This window comes from Alosa pseudoharengus, unplaced genomic scaffold, assembly GCF_046254945.1.
Source record: "Alosa pseudoharengus isolate Yale_2024_CS ecotype anadromous, Long Island Sound unplaced genomic scaffold, YU_APseudo_1.1 YU_APseudo_1.1_scf_5, whole genome shotgun sequence".
NCBI classification, from domain to species: Eukaryota; Metazoa; Chordata; class Actinopteri; order Clupeiformes; family Clupeidae; genus Alosa; species Alosa pseudoharengus.
Genome location: NW_027468837.1, coordinates 13,123,813 through 13,139,497, shown reverse-complemented (window position 1 = coordinate 13,139,497; position 15,685 = coordinate 13,123,813).

The following is a 15,685-nucleotide window of genomic DNA, read 5'->3' as shown; positions in this document are numbered from 1 at the left end:
CGATGGAGCGTACTACCAAGGTTGCGACGCAAGTTAGCAAACGATGCTTTCTAGAAACGACCCCCAGAGCAGCGAGCAGGGCTGGGGACGTGAGTCCGGGCGTGTGCAGGCCCGAACTGCACTGTATGACCACTGAGCATAGATAAACAGTAAAATGTAGCTGGGACGGTAGAGGGGTTAGAAACCCATGAATGAAAATAGTCTATTTATTTCAGGTAGCCTATTTTTGCACCAAAAATATGTGAAAACCATGGAAGTTTAAAATGTAAAAAAAAAAAAAAAAAACTCTCACGTTCCCAGCGCCCCCCTAGGTTGTATGAACAGTACCGCCCCCGTTGAGAAACCCTAATTTAGAACAACTGGCCTTCATAGCAACCAAAGATCTGAGCTGTGTTGCAATGTAAGGCAAAGTATAGAAAGGTGATGAAACATACAGAGACAGGTCAATAAATATAGTGCAGTGTAGACAGTAGTATACAGTTGATTTACAGAACGTGGTTTAGAGTAATATGAATTAAATATAAATATGTACATGTAACTGGGTAGACTTCTGCGTTGTGTTGATTATTAATAAAGATGACCCAAAACGAGCACGGGATACTGCTGGAGTTTTATTCTGCACACACGCACAGCAAAGCATACAGTACAGGGTGAGTTCGCCAATAGCTCCTCTCTCCATAAAGATATTAGACAGGGAAAAACAAAAATGCATGTAAAGTGAAGAATAATAACAAAACATACCTGCACACACGCACAGCAAAGCATACAGTACAGGGTGAGTTCGCCAATAGCTCCTGAAAAAGTTCACACGTATAACTATATTGCAGGTGCTAATGTGCTATCCCAACTACCTAGCTAAACTACTGTACATCACTGTAGGGCTATTTTTGGCATGTGGCTAGACGGAGGTATACATGTAAACAATGCATTTAAAAAGTAAATTCACAAAAATAACTCACAAATAATATACATTAACTGAATACAAACAATATAAAGTGAAGCAATCTTATGGATGACAATATTTAATAGAAATATTTATAAGATTGCTTATGAGGCTGCAATCAGTCAACCTACCTCTCTCCATAAAGATATTAGACAGGAAAGAGGAAGGGGGGAGACAGGGGGAGAGGAGGGGCTACTAGAGACCCTCAATACCACTGTGTAATAAATTGAATAGATTTAAACTGTAACTAGATAACCTAGATCTATTGTGCAATTATGTGATTCATACAGTAAGTATAAGGTCTAACCTGTTACACTCACCCCTTCAGAATTGCACAAAGATCTGCAAACATCAGGTATACAGGCCATTAGAATTAAAACCTCCCAGCATAAAAAGCTGCCTACCCCATCAGGCTAAAAGAATACAGAGGTTGATCAAGTCTCAGAATTCTGTATAGGAAACAGGGATGCCGTTTACACCCCTTAGACTAAGGCCTACAGACTATACCATAACGGAGGACAAAAGTAAAGCACACTCTAGTGAAACCCATAACAACCCATTAAACCAGGTCAATAAACAGGGTTAGAAAACAATACTCAAACATGGATGACATGTCTCTCAGGGACAACATCGCTAAGAACAGATTGAAGCTGAACCATAGATTAAATCAACCTACACACAGGTCTTATAACCCGACCAAATCTAGAAGTGTGAGGTGAGTGTGGTGCATGTGTGGTGTGTGAAATAGGAATGTGTGGCTGTGTAGATGAACTAATGTGAATGTGACTAGAAGCATCAGTCAGACCATGCTCAGGAGGGGAGTCAGAGGGAGACTGGACCAAGCCAGGATCATCAGTCAGGTCTTCTGTAGACCCTGCAGTGACATCTGAGTGATGCTGTGAGACCCACGATGAAGTACGGGCTCCACTATCTGCATCCAGAGAAGAGATAGCTTCATCCAAGGCATGGACAGACACTGTATCACTGAGAACTGCAGGCACAGAGTGAGGCTCATTCTCAACAGAATCAGCATCCGCCTCGCCACCTTCCGTGGAGCTTCCATCTAGCCTCTCACTCAGAGGGAGAAAATTGACCTCCAGCAGCAGGTTACGATGCACCACTTTCTCATTTCCAAGGTCATCACGAATCCTGTAAACGTGGAGCACTGGCTTGGCAGCAATGACTGTGTACATGGTGTCTCCCCACCTGTCTGCTAGCTTACGCTTTCCGCGGCAGCCCTTGTTTGCCACCAGCACTCGGTCTCCTATCGACAATGGCTGACCTTTGGCCTTCTTGTTGTACTGACTTGACTGGTGTTTCTGTTCTGACTCTGTGTGTTTCTGGGCAACTGACATGGCAGACTTGAGATCGATCTTTTAGTAGAGAGTCCACAAAGGAGTCATAGTCACACACTGTGTTGTCCAACAAAACACTACGGAACATCAAGTCCACCGGCAGCCTTGGAACACGGCCAAACATGAGATAAAAAGGAGGAAAACCAGTAGTCTCATGAGCCGTGCAGTTGTAAACAAACGTCATCGTCTGGACCATCTGATGCCACTTGTGCTTCTGTCTAGGAGGCAAGGAGCGGAGCATGCCACCCAGAGTCCTGTTGAACCTTTCAGTCCCACCATTCCCCATAGGATGATAGGGAGTGGTGTGAGACTTTGAAACACCAGCAAGGCGAAGAAGCTCCGCAATCAGCTCGCTTTCAAAGCTTGTTCCCTGATCAGAATGGATACGCTCAGGGAAACCGTAGACACAAAAAAACTTGTCCCACAGTGTCTTTGCCACTTTTCTTGCTGTCTGGTCTCGACAGGGAAACGCTTGGGCGAGCTTTGTGAAATGGTCTGTAATTACAAGAACATCCACAGACTTGTTGTTGTGATCCTCTGCAGACCAGAAGTCAATGCAGACAAGTTCCAGTGGAGCAGTGGTCTTTATGCTCTCCAATGGAGCTCTGGCAGCTGGCTCAGGTGTCTTACTCAACACACACCTCCCACACTTCTTAACATAGTCACGGACCTCCCTCTCCATGTCATGCCAGAAGAACCTTTGGCGGGCCAGGTGGAGTGTGCGCGCCTGACCCTGATGGCCAGCGAGGTCATGGACCCCCGTCAGAGCTTCAGACTTCAGCGCTGCAGGTAAGACATACTGAAATCTTTTGTGGTTTGTCAGAGGGTCCTTACAGACTCTATACAGGACACTATTCTGGAGGACCAGTTTGTCCCAGTGCCTCAGCAGCTGTAGAGTAGTCTGGCTTTCACGGCAACGCTCACGGAAAGATGGTCTTCGTTTCCTTTCCACATAAGGTATAACGGCTGCGATGGAAGTGTCTCGACGCTGGTGGGACTGCAGGTCCTGCAAAGACATAGCGGGCAAAGCAGGCTGGCCAACAGGAACCACATCAGACAGGTGTTCCACTACTGACATCGCTCTGAGCTGTGAGGCAGACTCCCAGTCACTGTGGCTGTCAAGCAGCGTTGAAACCTCATCTTCCGAGAGAGATGCATGGGAGCTGGCTGAAGACCCATTCATACAGGTAAGTGCTTGTGGCTGGCTGATGAAGCGGAAAACATCCTGGACGAGAACATCTCCAACATCCTTCACACACCCAAGCAGGTCTCTGTATGGTTCTGAAAGCAGCCGCTGGCTCAAAGGCTTGACAAAGGGGTCTCTGCTCAGAGCATCGGCAACAATGTTCAACTTTCCCGGAATATGCTTGATCTTGAAGTTATATGGAGCCAACTTGGCAACCCAGCGCTGTTCACAGGCGTCCAGCTTGGGCTTTGTCATGATGTATGTGAGTGGATTGTTATCAGTCCACACCGTGAACTGGCTGCCCTTCAGCCAATGGCTGAACTTATCACACACCGCCCACTTAAGCGCCAAAAACTCTAGTCTGTGTGCTGGGTAGTTGGCTTGGCTTCGGCTGAGTGACTTACTTGCAAACGCCACTGGCCTCGCTCTGTCATCACCATCCTGGACTTGTGAGAGAACAGCTCCCAGGCCATCAAGAGACGCATCAGTGGAGAGAATGAAAGGCTTATTAAAGTCTGGATGGGCAAGGACCACACAGTTGACCAAAGCAGCCTTCAGCTCTGCAAAACCCCTATCACAACCTGCCGTCCAGTCTTGCGGAGTCAACTGGCGAAAAGTGCCACCTCTCCCACCTTTCGCTGTTCTGCCTCTACGCTTAGAGCCTGCAGTCAAACAAAACAGAGGCTTTGCAATGGAGGAACAGTTTGGAATGAAATGCTGGTAGTATAGGACCATGCCCAAGAACGACCGTATCCTTTTCTGGGACGGGGTGCAGCCATCTGACTCCATCAGGTCAGTCTTCTCAAAGGATGAAATCACCGCAACTTTATCCTGATCTACTGAAACCCCATTACTGTCCACTATGTGGCCCAAAAACTTAACTGACTGTCTCAGGAAGTGGCACTTCTTTTGAGAAAGCTTGAGGTTGTTGGCTCTCAGCCGGTCGAATACAGTTCTCAGACGCTCTAATCCCTCACTGACAGATGGAGCAAAAGATAGCAAATCATCAAGGTAACATAAAAGTGTGGAAAAATTCAAGTCACCAAAGATGCTGAGCATCATCCTCATAAAGGATCCAGGACTGTTGCATAGGCCTTGTGGCAAACGGTTATATTCGTACAACCCTAGCGGAGTGGTAAAAGCTGTGAATTTCCTATCAGCTTCACATAGGGGGACATTGTAAAATCCAGACGTCAAGTCCATAGTGCTGAAAACAGCATTGCCCCCAAGCGCAGCTAGGCAGTCAGACTGATGGGGCAGAGGGTGGGCATCTTTGATGGTCCTAGCGTTCAACCACCTGAAGTCTGTGCAGATACGTAGGTCCCCATTTTTCTTCCAGACCATGACTAAAGGGGAGGCATAGTCACTCACAGACTTCTTGATGATCTCCCGCTCCTCCATCTCGTTCAGCACCTGCCTCAGTTTGTGGTAGTGTGCTGGTGGGACTCTCCGATAGGGAAGCCGGAAAGGACGGTCATCTGAAAGGTGGATCTTGTGAACAAAGTCTTTAACCATCCCACAGTCAAGCGAGTTCTTTGAGAAGATGTCACTGTACTCCAAGAGCAGGGTGGCTAGCTTGGCTTTGTCAGCAGGGGAAACTTCACAGCCCTCTAAGTCAATATCAGTCAAACCAGCATCCTTCATTGCCTGAACTAGATCAGTGTGCACACTACTGGACAATACTGGGTTAGTGGCAAAATCCTGGGTTTGACACAGTCCTTGTGCAATGTTCAAGTCCTCCATTGCCAGACACGGGAACACATCAGCTATCTTAGCATTGCGCCGCAGAGTGATAGGATCCAGTGTTGGATTAAGAACCTTCATTGGGACCCAGCGATCTCCCCACATAGCTGTAACAAGCTTTCCCACAAGAATGTGCTTTGGAGCTGAGCGGGCAGAAGTAGGCTCAACAATAATGGTGCTACCAGGGCACACATGGACATCACTGGGTAGCCTACCCCACACCAGGTGTTCTTGCTTTGGGAGAAGTGTAACACTATGCACCAGCTTCACTGTTCCAACTTTGTCTTGCTCACCTGGGCCCTCCCACCGTGACACACAGCTCAGTAGCTCCAGGAAGCGCTCACATTCAGGGTCACTGCTTTTGGAGGAAATTAGCTCCCAGTACTCTTTCTTATGTCTCATGTTTTGTAAAACAGACTTGATCACATTAGTACCAATTATGAAATCATCTCTCTGGCCAGCAACAACTAGAGTGGGTACAATAAACTTAGTCTCATACACTTCAATTTCAAGGTCATAGAAGCACTTCGGATACGTTTTTAAGCCACCACAACCCACAATCACCACATTCCCAGGGATTAACTGAGCATTGGGCAGCACACCAGCAGCCTGAAGTCTCTTCTCTGCCTCTTCACTAAGTGTACAAGACATGGAGCCAGAATCTAACATTCCTCTCAAAGTGACCTTGCCACTCACCAACACAGGTGCATAAAACAGCTCACTTGACCCTTCAAGTCTCTGCGAGCCAATGAGAATCTGCACCTGTCCCGCTTGCAAAAGTCGACTGTTGTTACTGTAGATGGAAAGCCGATCTGGTTCTCTCATGAGGGCTTCTGTACCACCACCCACGCTTGCCCTCTCACAGCGTGGGGCATCTAGTTTAACGGAGTGCGGCTGGCCTGTGCAGATGCTGCCGCTGGATGAGAGGCACTCGGGCAATCATGTTTGAAATGGCCAGGTTGAAAGCAGTGATGACAGAGTTTCAGTAGCCTGCAATGGCTAAAGGTGGAATGGTCAGTGCTGCTGCATACTCTGCATGCAGAAGACATTAAAGGCTGAGGGGACCGTTGGCGCTGTTGAGGCTGAACATGACGTGAGAGTGACTGGGGAGCAGAGCACAGTGTGATGACTTTATTCAGCATGCTTACCACCTCACGCATACCTGGCTCTTCCTCTGAACGGACTGCAGTCAACGGCACAGTTGCGGGTGACTGTACAGGATGGCTCATCTCTACCTGCGTGCTGCTGAATGAGCGGTTGAACTGTGCAGTGGACTGAGTGACTGCCACAGGGCCCGGACTGTGAACAGGAGGAGAGTGCTGACTCATTGAAGCTCCGCGTCTCAGATCTCGCTGATGATCATCTAAGCGCTCCTGCACTTCAGGGGCTGTCCATCTCCCAGCTGGTTTATATTTGAAAGACATAGCCAGGTGAGGGTCTGGGCAGTGAGTGACAAACATCATCACAACTTCAGCACTCACGTCCTCAACACATCTACCCCGCCTGCGGAGACATTCATCGGCAACATCTATAGCCTTGTTCAGACGCACCCAGTAGTCTAGTGCACTCTCACCTTTTTTTGGAAGTGTGCTATAAAAATCCGCCATGGGCATGCCAGAGTATGGGAGTTCACTAAAGTTCTGCTTCAGTATATCAAAAACAGCTGCAGGATGACTACAGGGGTTAATTTCTGGGTTGCTACGTAGTGAAACCTTCACAATGTCCCTGGCTTTTCCCATCAGTCTGCTTGCTATCACATCATACATTTCAGCAGTACCATATTTGCGTCGGCGAATGTAAGCCTGCATCAAATCTTCCCATTCATGGACAGTGCATGTGTCAGTACGGTCACCTCTGAAGAATGGGGGTGGTTTAATATCTGATTGGACAACCACGTTCAGCCTTGAAGCATCCAGGCAGCCCCCTGAACAGGTTTGTGGAGTATGTGCTGGGTCTGAATGAGTGTTAGGTGTAGAGTGATGCATTGTATTATTAATGTCATGTGCTTGCTCTGCATGTCTATTGGTAGGATAGCCAACTGCATTTACCACCCGTTCCGGTGAGCTTCTAATGACGCGGGTAATGGGGGTGGAACATGCTACTGGATTCAGAACTGACTGGCCTACTCTCTGATAACTGGCCTCTCCATCTGATTCCATAGAGTAACCCCTCCCAAGCCCATTAGATACGTAAACACCATTCAATTTTGAAAATGACATTTCAACAGTAGTGACTATACCAATATATCAAATAATACCAAATACTGCTGAATAATTTCAAAACCACATGTAACTTGTGATGTAATATCACTAACTGAGAAGCATTGGCCTATTATTTCAAATGAAAATGCAGTAGAAAACCAGGCAAAATAAAATCAGTTAGTTAATTTCAATAGTAAAATATAAGTAATTTCTCAAAAAGAAAATACTAGTGCAGGCTGAGCAATGTCTAGAAAGCACAATACTAATCTAATCTTACGTCAATGACTTACGCAGACCAGCGTATAAATTCGGCTACACACGTCACTGAACAGGAGTCGCGTCGGAGGAGGCTTCCATGCAGAAGGTAGCTAGCGGCTGTCGCTAACGGCGGTAGTAGTAACTTCAACAGCAGCAGCCCACGGTGATCTAGCGAGCGCAGATCAGATGAACCAAGGGTCACGGCACCATTGTAACTGGGTAGACTTCTGCGTTGTGTTGATTATTAATAAAGATGACCCAAAACGAGCACGGGATACTGCTGGAGTTTTATTCTGCACACACGCACAGCAAAGCATACAGTACAGGGTGAGTTCGCCAATAGCTCCTCTCTCCATAAAGATATTAGACAGGGAAAAACAAAAATGCATGTAAAGTGAAGAATAATAACAAAACATACCTGCACACACGCACAGCAAAGCATACAGTACAGGGTGAGTTCGCCAATAGCTCCTGAAAAAGTTCACACGTATAACTATATTGCAGGTGCTAATGTGCTATCCCAACTACCTAGCTAAACTACTGTACATCACTGTAGGGCTATTTTTGGCATGTGGCTAGACGGAGGTATACATGTAAACAATGCATTTAAAAAGTAAATTCACAAAAATAACTCACAAATAATATACATTAACTGAATACAAACAATATAAAGTGAAGCAATCTTATGGATGACAATATTTAATAGAAATATTTATAAGATTGCTTATGAGGCTGCAATCAGTCAACCTACCTCTCTCCATAAAGATATTAGACAGGAAAGAGGAAGGGGGGAGACAGGGGGAGAGGAGGGGCTACTAGAGACCCTCAATACCACTGTGTAATAAATTGAATAGATTTAAACTGTAACTAGATAACCTAGATCTATTGTGCAATTATGTGATTCATACAGTAAGTATAAGGTCTAACCTGTTACATACAGTGTATTAGCAGTTATCTCATACAATAAGTAGAATAATGTAGGCTATGTAGATGTAGCAGTAACATTATAATAGTAGAAATAATAATATAGATATATGCAGTGTATTAACAGAATATAATAAAACAGAATAAATATGGATATTCAATATGACAAATATATAACAGATATGTACATAACATACAGCTATGTGCCGTGTGGAAACAGTGTCATTGTAGTGCAGAAACAACATTATAAGAGTTGTAAGAATAAGTTAATGTGCAGGATGAATAGTATAAAGATCAGTAGAATAACTGTATAAATGTAATTACAGTAGGCCTATGTACATTTGTAAATAAATAGAAAACTATGGGTGAGAGGGATAAATTAATTTAATTTAATCGTAAAAGTAAATTGCATTCAATTAAATTGCCATTAAAAATCTTTCCAGTAGGCTTTAATGTCACACAAAAAGTACAACCAAAGCTGAGCTTGATCAGCTAGAACGTCTAAAGAACCAGAACTTGAGTGTAGTTTTTTGCTGGGTCCCAGGCCATGTTGGTCTGAGGGGAAATGAGAAAGCGGACAGTGCTGCTAAGCAAGCCCTCAATGAAGAAGTCACAGAATGTCAAATCCCTGCCCCAGACATTAAACCTATACTGAAGCAAGGAATGTGAATTTTGGCACATTTTCATGATCCACTGGGTCGTTATGGGCCACACAAAATATGGTGTTGCTAAAATTACTCCTATTGTGGCTATTAGAGACATGCGTTCATGAGTATCCAGCTACATTCAATGAGTTAAGTAAAATACATTCACACACAAAAAAAACCCCATCACTAATGTTGTGGACATTCCTTTATTCTGAGATACATCAATAGGCTCTCAAAACAATCCCAAACAGACATAAGGTCTTTATAGAGCAAATCCATATAGATTATTTGTCAAATAAACCAGTAAAACAGAATTAGGGGATGGAATATATAACATTCACACTCATAGCTCATATTTCTAAAAAAAATCAGTGAAAAAGTATCCTGACAAACAAGCAGCATTTTAATGCCTTAGTCATATTTCATAATTTCTCTAGGTTACCTGATAGCACAGTTTGAGAGGTGCAAGACGCGTGACATTATTTATTTTTGCAGCCAATCACTGCTGTTGTTTTATTTTATTGATTTGATTTTAGTCATAGAAGCTAAATTCGAAGGCAGGCCACAGGTAAAAGCTAACGAACCGCAATCAAGGCAATAGTTGAATAGAGCTTTTGAGGTATTGCTACTGCTCCGTATGTCACTGTCTGCTCACGTTGGTGACCGGACCAGGGCAAGCACACTTTCGCAGTTCCCGCCGGAAATGCAGTCTAGTTATTATTATTTTTCCCGTCTCCCTAATTTTTTGTCAACCCTAGCGCCTAGGCCCTTTGAGACAGAGACACCGTTCCAACTTTAAAACGTCCGGTCAGTACCGGTGTAAGTTGGTCGCGAAGATGACGTCAAGTGGGCGTGTCGTTCGTCCGCCATATTGGATTGAATAGAAAGCGAAACTAAATTTTCACAGGTCACAAATTTGGTCCGAACGCCACGAAACTTGACGTACATTATCCTTGGACCAAGCCTCACAAATGTTAGCGGAAGGATTTTTGATTTTCGAAAGCGTTTGCCCGTCACAGCCAAACAAAATCGGCGGCGAAGCTCCGAAACAGGACGTCGTCCATATCTCAGGAACACTGTCACATATCGATACCAAATTTTGTATATGAACTGGGGACTCCAGTGTGAGGGTGCATAAGCTAAAAAAAAACCCCACATATTCCAAAAGTTTCCATCATTTGCCAAACCACCCACAGGTATTTGGTAACTCTCACCATTCACCTTTGCACCATTCACCTTCTATCACAATGCGTTCCAAGTATGCTCAATGCCTCTGGGTATCCACAATGTCTCGGGGCAACCTTGCCCAATCATGAAATCCTTGCTCTGCCATGGGATAGTATGGACTTACGAACTGAAATAGCAAGGAGAACAGTAGCTATATATAGCTTACATAATAGAGTTGTTTTCACATTGACGGTATTCAAATACATTTTTTCATTATTGTTAAATATCATGATGGGAGAGTATTATTAAAAATGTTACAAGTATGCAAATTCATATGTTTACGGGCATTTAGGTTTTACTGTGTTGTTTTGTTGTAAAGACATGCAAGGCATTCTGGGCCATGTAATGAACAGTGGTCGGCAGCACTCCATAGGCTACGTATTAATATGAATAGGTGTTTCTGTAAACCTAGGGACAAAAACGAGCTGGTAATCGCTCATTGAAGAGGGAACTATGATAAAAAGATAGTTTTTCTAAAAGCATGGAGTTGACGAAAGAATAAGCAAGCAATGTCACTTTAATGTTAAATAGCCTAACGCTAGGTTGGCAACGTTGTATTACATTTCACTGAATACGTGTGAGCTTCACAAGTAAGGAAGGTGCAAATATTATGTAATTTATCATGGGAAACCTCCCGGGGCCCGTCGCTACCCCCGCAATGCAATTGCTGGAAAATTCTATACAGGTCTTTTCTGACTACCGGCGTGCCTTTGACCAGGCCAAGGCTACAGCGCAGACGCTCACAAATTAATTGGGGGTTCAGAGTACATTTGAAAATGTTAGAGCACGGAGAGTGAAGCGAACTATCGGAAGATGAGCGCTTAACCGATGCAGAGAAATTCTTCAAAGTGCAGGTATTTAAAGAAGCCCTATGCAGGTCTGGTTATTCCTTCGCTGTTTCTGGGTTTTCGCCTGATTTGGGCTCGCATTATTCACGACATAGCTCCCCCTGCAGCTTCGGTAGCAAGTGACTGCTACGCTAAACCCCCAATAGCTAGCGAGCTAGCATCAATAAACCAAGGTAAACACATAGGGCTCACAATAAAACGGTCGAGCAAAAATCACATTACAAAAACGAAGTTCACCCAAAGGTAGGCTACTTACAATTTCAACAGCAACAAAGCCAAGTCGGAGTCCGTTTTGCAGTCTTCTTAGAAACTACAATCTGACTAAATCTGACTACATTTTCGAGTATTTCCGCCGAGTTACATCCGGATGTGTTCCGACCGTGACCAGAAAGTTGCATATTCGGTTTTTCCGCGGAGAAGCACTAGGGGGAGACGAAGCACCCACCAAACGACCCAAAAAGTGTTGTAGAACCATCAGAACGACTCTCAACCTGCATAATTAAGGTCATTTTTGCTAAAATTGTTGCATAGGGCCTCTTTAATGCAACTCTGGACATCATAATCAGTCAGCTCTCCCAACGATTTGCAAGTATGCGGGAAACTTGTCATGTGTTTGAGTCTTTACGTCCTATGACCCTTCAACTCGCAGGTGATAATGAACTGCTTGAAAAGGCAAGACGTTTGTCAGACCATTATAGCAGGGACATTGCACCGACATTCCCAACACAACTCCTCTCATTCAGGTCTTGCTTTAAAGCAGAGATTTCACAGAAGTCATCTATTTTTCAACTTGCCAAAATGCTGGTGGTAGATTATGACAGTGTAAAATCCACATTCGGGTAAGTGTGTACTGCTCTCATGTTGTTTCTGACATTGCCTGTGACTGTGGCAACAGCTGAGCGATCTTTTTCCAAACTCAAACTTATTAAGGAGCAGCATGGGGCTGTCCATTGAAATACGAGAGCAAGAGCATTAAATATTGGGAACATCGTTAACGATTCAACGAAAGGCTCGTAAGATGGCCTTCTTCTAATGGCCGAATTCACGCATATTGGGGATTGTATGCATATGAATGATTTTATTTGGTTTCTGCACGGTTAAATAAGTTAGGCTACATTAAGTTTTGTTTCTGCGCAGTGCGAGTTTTTAAGCAAGCAACGCTTGCAGTTTCAGCAGAGGGTTGAAGAAGCGCATTGAGCGCAATGAGTGTTCCCATAATTCCATGCGAGTTGATGTTAATGCAGTAATATTAGATTACCATGGCCTGCAGGCTGTTAATAAAATTATTTTTTAATGTTTTCACATGTAATGCATCCTATGTAGTCGTGTGTTTTTATTTGAAATTGTAATATGTAATTACTAAACTACTTCGGTGCCTCAGGCCCTTTGTATAAACAATTGAAGTCACCCTTAATGTGTATTGCATGTATCAGAGCTAATTCATCCTGGGCCAAATTATGTCGATATGGGCCCGCACAGTGCTCTCGCACCTGGGCCCATCATTGGTTTGTTACGCCACTGCGTAATGCCATGGTGATTTGATATGAGATGCTAGCACTCTTAACTTCGTCACATGTAAATTGTAGGACTGTTACTATTTATAACTAACAGTAATTCACGAAGCACTTTAGCCCTAAAAGTAGTACCTACGTCTGTAGGTTAATGTCACACAAAAAGTACAACCAAAGCTGAGCTTGATCAACTAGAACGTCTAAAGAACCAGAACTTGAGTGTAGTTTTTTGCTGGGTCCCAGGCCATGTTGGTCTGAGGGGAAATGAGAAAGCGGACAGTGCTGCAAAGCAAGTCCTCTATGAAGAAGTCACAGAATGTCAAATCCGTGCCCCAGACCTTAAACCTATACTGAACTCTTACATCACAGATAAGTGGCAATCTGAATGGGATTAATGTACCAACATCAAGCAAGGAATGTGAATTTTGGCACGTTTTCATGATCCACTGGGTCGTTATGGGCCACACAAAATACGGTGTTGCTAAAATTACTCCTATTGTGGCTATTAAAGACATGCGTTCATGAGTATTCAGCTACATTTAATGAGTTAAGTAAAATACATTCACACAAAAAAAACATCAATAATGTTGTGGACATTACTTTATTCTGAGATACATCAATAGGCTCTCAAAACAATCCTAAACAGACATAAGGTCTTTATAGAGCAAATCCATATAGATTATTTGTCAAATAAACCAGTAAAACAGAATTAGGGGATGGAATATATAACATTCACACTCATAGCTCATATTTGTAAAATAAATCAGTGAAAAAGTATCCTGACAAACAAGCAGCATTTGAATTCCTTAGTCATATTTCATCATTTAAATTCTTCTAGGTTACCTGATAGCCCAGTTTGAGAGGTGCAAGACACGTGACATTATTTATTTTTGCAGCCAATCACTGCTGTTGTTTTATTTTATTGATTTGATCTTAATCATAGAAGCTAAATTCAAAGGCAGGCCACAGGTAAAATCCAACGAGCTGCATTCACCCCGCAAGTCAATAGTTGAATAGCCCTCTCCTAGAGCTTTTGCAGTATTGCCACTGCTCCAACACTGAAAGGCACTGTTAGAATGCTTGGATCAAGCCAGGTTCAGCATAGCGTATGCCACTGTCTGCTCATGTTTGTGACCGGACCAGGGCAAGCACACTTTTGCAGTTCCTGCCGGAAATGCAGTCTAGTTCTTATATTGTTTCATCATTTGTCCACACAGGTTTACACAGAGTGATGAATACCTCCACATCTTTACTTCTAGGAGACTCTGGGATGCTCTCTTTTGTCCCCATTCATGGTTCCAATTCACCTAATTAGTTGTGAAATGTTATCATTACACAACTTCTTTAGCCTTTTGTTGTCCCAGTCCCAACTTGTGCTTATATTTTCCATGAAATAACCAAAATGTTCTCCTTTAACAGTTAATATTAGCCTGGCTAACACCAAACCTCATCTCATTGAGATCAGGTTTGGGAACTACACATTTGTTTTCTCATATTTGAAACGTGGTTTACGAATGCCCAGAGCCGTTTATTTAGCGCTACGAATGTCTATCAAATGCGTCTGTACGTAGCTCATAACCGCTTCGGTGTGTCGTCATCGTCTTGCAGTCCCCCCTCCGTTTTGTGATTGGTTCCTTCGTTGAGATGAAAACAAAATCCATGGAATCCAGGGCCCAGTTCCCCGAAAGCATCTTAAGCCTAAGAGCGTCGTAAAGTCCCTCTTACGAACGTCTTAAGATTTGCCGACTGTTTCCCGAAACCATCGTAGCTTAAGAGCGTCGTGAAAACACTCGTAGATCTACGAGTGCTCCAGAGTACTCGTTACCGGCTAAGAGCGTCTTAACAGTACTTCTCACTGAGGTCACCAACAGGACATACAGAGGAATTACAACTTAGAATACATAATCCAATTTACGTTCCCATTCTTTATTGTGTTTACCTGTGATGAATCAGATTTTAGCGTGCAAAATAGCCTACATTTAATGGTCATAATAATGTGATGAAAAGCGGACAAAAATGCAATCAAGTTATGAAACGAGACGTTGCCAGAATAGTTTGACATTATCTTTGCTAAGTGAATATTTTATTAGGCCTATGAGGTAAAAAGCAGAGAAAGCAACATGTGGTTTAGTCTGTAGCCTACTGCATCAAAATCTAAGCCTACACATTTCCTCTTTCTTACTCGACTTCTTTCTTATCTTCAAACGTGTTCTTAAGTGACACCGCGAAAAATTATTGCATGGTGCAACAATATAATCTTAAAATAATTACAATTATTTATGTCTCTGTGTGGTATATAACCTACTTGGGATGCTTACATGCAGATGTCAAAGTGTTTCTATTTTCATATTGATGTGAATTAATGGGTAGATCCGAAGTTTAAATGATAGGCCTATAGATAAATAGATAGATAGATAGATAGATACTTTGTCATTGTACACAGAATACAATAATTGCACACAGAATACAATGAGACATTGTTTGGAACAAACCTGAGATGTCCATAGAGACGCTAAAAAAGACTAAAAAATATACATAAAATAATTTACACATAAAATAGTTGTAGTTTAAATGACATTCGGCTGAATAGACCTCATCTATTTGAATCTGCCAGTGATGTGAAATACAGCATGATTATGGGGCCTGGAATGGAGATTCAAATCCCATTTCAAATCCAGTGACACCAGTAGCAACGTCAACGGACAAACTTGCCTCTCTGATCAATAGACTTTTTAAATAGTTTTTTAAGAATATTTTCTGAGCTTTTTCCTATATAGGGTCGCCTAGTTGAGAGCGGGAGTATGTGAGCGGGACAGAGAGATGGGTTTAGATAGGGGAAATT